This window comes from Corvus hawaiiensis, chromosome 5 (assembly GCF_020740725.1).
Source record: "Corvus hawaiiensis isolate bCorHaw1 chromosome 5, bCorHaw1.pri.cur, whole genome shotgun sequence".
In the NCBI taxonomy this organism is placed as follows: Eukaryota; Metazoa; Chordata; class Aves; order Passeriformes; family Corvidae; genus Corvus; species Corvus hawaiiensis.
This window is the reverse complement of record NC_063217.1, coordinates 3,883,507-3,890,978: the sequence shown is the minus strand read 5'-3', so window position 1 is coordinate 3,890,978 and position 7,472 is coordinate 3,883,507. Positions and strand designations below refer to the sequence as shown.

Genomic DNA, 7,472 nt, shown 5'->3' with positions numbered 1-7,472 from the left:
TTTACTTTCTCTAAAATTAACTTGTCTGACACATTGTCATGCTTGGTTACCACAGCAACAGCAGCAACAGCTATGCCACGGGATATTCATTTTATCTGAATTTTTACCACCTAACTTTTTACTTGTATGTGTGTAGATGTGTGTGGATGGAATTCAGAGTTCTGCACCAAGCTCCCTGCCAGCTGAAAATGCCCTTTTTAGCTGACAGGCCCCAGTAAAATGCCCACACCGATATTTCAGTCCCACAATTTGCTTTTTCATCTCGATGCAACCAGCAGTTTTCTTAGTTCTCTATAAACAAAATGTGCAAGGGTCTTTCCTGCTAAACCCCCAGATTCACACCCCAGTCCTGACACCCCCAGAGCACTTTGAGCAAGAGCCTGGGGCTGAGGAGGTGGGAAAATATTTTTGTGACACCACAGCAGCACAGACTGGAACTAAGGGCGTTTTTACCAGTGTTTTCCCATTTCCTTCTTTCCCCATTGGAAAATTTCAAAATGGAATTAGTTCTAATGGGGTCCAATCTATAACAGGAGGTTCAGAGGCTTCATCATTATAACATCACCGTTGTCACAGTGCAGGGAAACTGTGGATTTCAACAATCTGCCTTAAAAATATGTGTGAGATCTTTCCTTGTCCTCCCTTCCGCCTGTAATTTCACCATCTGCCATTCACGTCCACAGCAAAGCAAACACAGACTGATCTTCTCCTGGTCATTTTATAGACCTGGGGATTTCAGTGCAGGCAATGCAGGAAAAAAATCTGCCATCATTTGTAAAGCCTTGTGAAGGTGAGCTTAAAATTTCATTTAAGATGACAGAGAAGGAAAGGGTATATTCAACTTTGCTCTTTCAAACCTGTCAGTCTTTTGGATGGTCCTAGAAAGCCCCAGCCTGCAAGAACTGGAGTTAAAAAGAAAAAATCAATAAGAAGAAATTATGCTGGCAGTATCAGGATCGATAATTATTTGAAAGATCTCCTCCTTGCCCAGGAAAAGTGCAAACCAATGCAAGAGAGGGACTTGGGCAACCTGCCCAACACAGAAGAAGTGAGGAGAACTGGAAAAGCTCTTTAGATCCCACGAAACACCTTCCATCACAACTTGGAGAGCCTGTCAGTGAAGTGCCAGGAGAAGGGGTTGTGAATTATACCTTGTGCATAATTTACAGAGTACTGTTAAATAAATACTTTTATGGCTTGCATATTCTAATGGATATTTCTTTCTAGGTCGTGTATTTTTTTGTGACTTGAATCATTTTTGTCAAGGACCATAATGTTAATGCAGGCTACTGAAATGAAAAATTTTTTAAAAAAGCATTGTTTTGCTGCACTTACTCATCAAACCTCCGCCTGCAACAAAATAACTGAGAAACCCCATCCTCACAAGGGGCTTATCCTCTTTTCCAGTCCTTTGTGCTCTGTGAACGGTGTCCAGGAGGAAGATCGGCATCAGGTACCAACTGGGACATCATCAAAATGCAGAACAAGTGTAAAACCCAACAAATCCTGTTCTTACAGTGAGCCAACACAAGAGGGTGGTAGAAGCATGTCCAGAGACGCTTTGGCTGTCATGGAAACATCTGAGGCTGGGGAGCTGCCGCTCCGATGCGCACCCATTGATTTGTACCTGCTGTTTGGAGGGCACCTGCGTCAGAGGCACCGCTGAGCTCTTCATCAGCATTCCAGGTGGGAGACGAGGCGCCGGGAACCGGGATTCGCGAAGCACATGCTAAGCAGTCTCCTTCGGGAAGGAGAGGATGATGCTCTGCCTGAGTGGGGACCAGGGAGAGCAGACCAAAGAGCTGGGTAATGAATAAAAAGGAAAATAAGCTCAGACAAGGTGTTACAGAAGGGATGCATCACTTATAGGAGATGGATCACTTCCAGCTGCAGGCTGGTTAGGAAGGATCTCCCTGGGATGCTCATCTATCACTAAATGACAGCTTGGGTGTTCTCTGCCACTGGAGCTGACAATACCCATGGTTCTTGCTCCATGACATCCAGTTGGTCTCCTTCTGAAACCAGACTGGAACAAGACCAGGAATTCAAATGTCCCAGGTCACCCAGCCAGCTGCTGTTCCAGCTGGATCCCCTGAGCGCCTGTCCCCTGCTCCAGAAACCAGGGAGAACTTGCTTTTTAACATCTCCTACGTCCCAGCTGTGCTGAGAGCCTTATTTTGAAATGCTGTCCAGTTCCCCTTGAAATTAAACACTGTCCTTTCAAATCCCAGTTGTGGTCACAAGACTTTTCCTGTAATGTAAATGGTGGATGCTGTATGCCAGCAAGATAATTCTTGGATGTCCCAGAGGATGTCACATTGCCACTGGAGACAGAAACAACATTGAGTCACCACAAATTGTGTTGAATTTTAATATAGCAGACAGGGGGAGGTTTGGTGCTGGGATTAAAGTCTGTAGCCAGTGCTGATTTCCTAAAAAACCAAATTCTGCTTGATCCATGGAAGGAAAGGGTAGACCTCAGCTGGCAGAAGGCAACAAAATCCCACTGCTGACAGCAGAACTCCATGCTGCACAGCCTGGGATCAGCCCATCAACCTTTCCTGCATCCCAAATCAGAAGAGCATTTAAAAATGCAGTTGTAATTTTCTACTTGAGAACTTTTTCCAGCTGAGTGCCTGTCTCAGTAGTTTTCTCTTCTCGACTTAAGCAGTAGAAGAACTGCAAATCGATTTTATCAGGATTTAATTAAATTTGAGCTGTGACCTGCAATGCAGTGTAATTCACACAAGTGAAATCTCTGATTGCAGCGGGGCTGAGCATGGGCATGAGGGTTTATTATTGGGACCTTCTTGCAATCAACAGGGCCCAGTCTGTCTTTCTAATTTATTCAGGATAGTCCTGGGCAAATGAAATTACTTCTCTGCCTGCAGCCTGTCAGCTTTAGCCTGAGCATATGAGGCAGATTAAATATGTATTCAGAACCCCAAATAATCTGCACCAACCTTGGAGCTGAGACTGGGATTTCCAAGGGAAGTTCTTCAGTGTAAGGAAAAATACCAACACTACTCTTCATAGCAGCACCTCCTTCCCCGTGACAAATCAATGGATGTAAATTCTCTGGAACCAAGATTTTGATTTTGCAGTGAGAGCCATTGACTCCTGACTGTTTGCAACAGTAATTAGCTTCATTACCACCACTGCAGCATTTAGCAGACACTTAAAATGTCAAAATAGGGATTTTTTGATTTTTTTTAAATTGAATTTTTTATTATGGCTGCATTCAGACATGACAGGCATCCAGTACAAGTCACCTTACTGTGAAAGCAGCAGTCAGTCTGATTTCAATGCCAAACTCATTGAATTCATGTTGTTATGCTTTTTTCCATTTTTCAGAACTCAGTCCACTGCACAGTTGCCTGCACTTTCTTCAGGAGGAAGCTTCATTTCCAGAGGGGAAACGAAATTTCTAATCACTGTGCTCACCCTGGAGTGCAGAGGATATTTCCAATCATCTGAGCCACTGGAGACATTTGGCAACTTGAAAAGCAAGGCTGGTGCCCTGGGGTGGATTCCATAGTCTGTGGAAAGATAAGCAGAGTCCAGGATCTGGCTTTTCCAACCTGAACAGTTCTGTGATTCTATAAATTCATGTGGGACTCAGCTGCTCCTGGCTAACCACAGCTCACTGGAACTTTCATCAAGGGGTGGTGTTGTTGCAAAATTTAGTGCCAAAGTCAACACCAGGATTCATGAGGTCACTGGAGATGGATGGGCACCTACTGATAGGGAGATGGTTGTCTAATCCCAAAGTTTCTTCCCTGGAGCACCTCTGGATATGTGACAGCTGCAGAGGGAACATATAATGCATTACTGTCCAATGTAATTTATATTTCTGGTATCAACCAAAAAAACAAATATAAGAGTGAGAAACTCTAGAAATGAACATTAATACGCTGTGTGATTCAGTTCAATGATTTATTAATATTCATAAATACTTTAAAAAAAAGTCATCCTTTGTCTTATATAGATCATTGATTTCACTCTAATCCCTACAAAGCATTTGGAATTTCAACAGCATTCCAAGGGGAAAATATGATATTGGAAAGGTGAAAGATGTTTTCCAGAAGAGCTTTTACTCTTAATCCCTGCTAATCAAAGAGAATCTGATTTGGAAGGGTGTCTATAAATTGGAAACTGGGAAGCAGGTTTATATGGTTCTTAAAGCCAACATTTTCAAATTGTAATGCTGTGTTATGTGCTTCAATATGGCTTTCACTGCCCAGTTTGAGGCAATTCACTTCGAAACATTAGCTGAAATGCAGAAAGCCCAGTCCCAAACACGGTTAATGAAGAATAAAAAATTCCACTGAATAATTCACAAACATTTTATGTACTGAATAAGGAAAAACAATTTGTGCAGTGCAAAGTGAAACAAAAATGTTTGAAAGGTATTGCCTGAGAAGTCCATAAAAACACCCTGTATTTATCCACAACCATTTAAGAGAATTTTTAATCAAAATAAAGCCTTATATCATTCTGTACATAAAGGCACTGAAAATTAAAATTATGCTGGGACATAAAACCTTACCTCGATGTTGGGACATTTGTAATCTATTTCCAGCTTGTCCCTAAATATTGGCGAATATTTAACGCCTTTGTGCTTTAGCATCTCTAGTATGAAATCAAAACAATGTTGTTTCTGACTTGCCCATTTGAAATTTTATTTATCAATATGTTTAAAGGATTTCAGGATCTCCATATAGAAAAGCAAAGTATTGCCACAGTCACTGTGAAAGCTACTTGTTCTTTGCATAAATGTTTGCTGTATTCCATGCATTTCCTGACAATGGATGTTTCCCACTTGTTGAGAATTACTGGTGTCACTGGTGTGGACTTGGGAAAGGCTGTCAGGCATTTGGCAAATTTTTGTGACAATTTTGGATCCAAAATCTGCTGCAACTCTGCATCTGTTACCTGTGAGACTGATTTAATATCATTCAGTCCCTTGATTATCAATATCATTTTACTTCCAGGGAGTTCCTGCTTCCCATGTTGTACACACTTGGGCTGGAGCACTTCTTTACTCCAGAGATGAGCTTGTGTTAATGCTGCTCTTCGTTTCCCTGCTGACTTTGGGTGTTGGAGCTGCTGCTTCTCATTTTTTCATTAAAACAAGAGCTGAGCAGAGCCATAACAGTTCTAAATGTATTAATACTCTTGATGTGTTAATACTCTTCATGTATTAATCTGCTGGGAAAGTGATTTCGACCAAGGACAGAAGGAATTCTTGTCTTGTTCCCACATAATTGAAACAGTTTTCTAGGATTATGCCTTGTGTTTGGCACTTGTGAGTGCTGTGCCCTGTTTTGGGCTCTCCAATGCAAGGAAGAGTGGTGAACATGGTGGAGAATAGAAAAAAACAAGGAAAGGTGGTAGGAATATGCTGTGCTTATATTTAAAAGGGGGAGCAGAGGGTGGATCACTCAACACACAGAGGTCTTGCTCAATCCAACCTGTTCTGTGATGCTGTGATTTTGTCACCAGGAAAACAAAAAAAGGCAAAGGTTTAGCATCATCAAATAAAATCACAGAATCATAGAATTTTTTGAGCTGAAGAAGATCTGCAAGTTCAAGTCTGACTCAGCACTGCCAAGGCCACCACTAAACTGTGCCCTCAAGTGACACATTTTACATGGTTTTAAATCCCTCCAGGGATGGAGACTCCACCACTGCCCTGGGCACTCTGTTCTGGTGCTTGACAATCCTTCCTACAAAGAAATTTTCCCAAATATCCATTCTAAACTTTCCTGACACAGTTTGAGGCTGTTTTATGTTGTCCTGTCCCTGTTCCCTGGGAGCAGAGCCTGATCCCCACCCGGCTGCCCCCTCCTGTCAGGGAGTTGTGCAGAGCCACAGGGTTCCCCCTGTGCCTCCTTTGCTCCAGGCTGAGCCCCTTTCCCACCTCCTTCAGCCTCTCCTGGTGCTCCAGCCCCTTCCCCATCTCCATTCCCTTCTCTGGACACTCTCTAGCCCTTCAATGTCCGTCTTGTCATGAGGGACCCAAAGCTGACCGCAGGATTTGAGGTATGGCCTCAGCAGTGCCCAGCACAGGGGATGGACACTGCTCTGGTCAGTAGGTGAGAACAGCTGCAGGTTTTTGTGCAGCTCCAGCTTTATCTGTGACAATAAAACCACCTATTGTGTGTCCCAATTTCAACAACTTCAGTGTTCAAGCAAACCAATCTCTGTCTGTATTGACATTCTTCCACCTCACATTTGCTGGCTGACCACCACTTGAATTTGGGGAAGTAACCAAAGCAGAATGAAGTAAAGGTCATGTACATTTAGCATTACTGTGACTATGATATTCCTATAATATTCAAGCTGGCCCTGCCCAATGGAACAGTCCCACCTCTGGTTTCCAGGAGCACTGCCACTCTTTCTGCACATCTGGAAATTTGTAGCCCAGCCTGCCTCATCTCCAGGTTCAGAAGTCATCTGTTCCTCACCTCTAGCCCCTACACACCTCCACCAACATCCCCTGGGAACTGCTTTCCTGTCTTGCCATGTTCTTCAAAAGCTGCCTAAGACCTCTTTCTGCTGGAAGTGGGAAGGAAGTTGCTGCAGACACCACAGCTCATCAAGTCCACCTCAGGCCCCACTCACCAAACTATTGCACACATTAGGGAAAGGGGGATCAGGAAATAAAAGCAGTACCTGCCCCATCAAACCACTTCTCATCCGTCTTTGGGATGTGCCAGCATCAACCTCCCCGGCTGCAGGATTGCTGGTGGACGAATGAGATGAGAACTGGAAAGGTGAGAGTAGGGAATTTCTCTGCCAGGATACAACTTGTTCCTACCTCTTAGCCTGAGAAGAGTGGATTCAGAAATACCTAAGGCAACTCTCTATAAACTACATAAGTTCATTACACTGCAGTCAGTGTGAAAAGCTCTCCAAGAGTCACCAGGTAAATGAGCTGAGGCAGACTGGCTCACCAGCATGGCTGTGCTCTCACCATCCTCATATTGCTATCCTGGATATTGCACAGCAGGGATACACCCAGCTGTACTCCATGATAATGGCTTCAATTTAATCCAAAGATCCCAGACCCAGCACTGCACCCAGTTTCAAGGCAGTTTTTTTCCCTCCATGTATGTTGTTTTTATCATTTTATCAGAGGTTAGCACAAGAAAGGACTTTTCTTGAAAGCACAGCTTCTGAACAAGGCATGTGAAATAAGTGGATAGGCACTGGGAATTCGGATCAATAAGGAGCTCGGTAGAATACAAGGGATAGGGAAAAGAAATTTGTCTCTGTTCTGCTGTAGATTAGGGGAGTAAGATATTGATTTTTCCTCTCAGCACAGTATTGACCTGAGAGGGAATGTGGTGACAGAGTGCAGTGAGGCTCAGACCTCTCTTTGTATGACATGCAGTTTCAAGTGGGCTATGGAATATGAATGGGAAAGTGGGCCATGACCACTAAAAAAAAAAAAAGAATCCACAATG

The 7,472-nt window shown here is 43.4% G+C and overlaps 1 long non-coding RNA gene across 1 annotated transcript; it reads left to right on the top strand.

Annotated features, from left to right (window-relative positions):
- The first annotated feature begins 1,561 nt into the window (after positions 1-1,561).
- Positions 1,562-3,985, top strand: LOC125326320. Its single transcript, XR_007203759.1, has 2 exons — positions 1,562-1,686; positions 3,355-3,985. It is a non-coding gene; the product is annotated as an uncharacterized LOC125326320 (long non-coding RNA).
- The last annotated feature ends 3,487 nt before the right edge of the window (positions 3,986-7,472 follow it).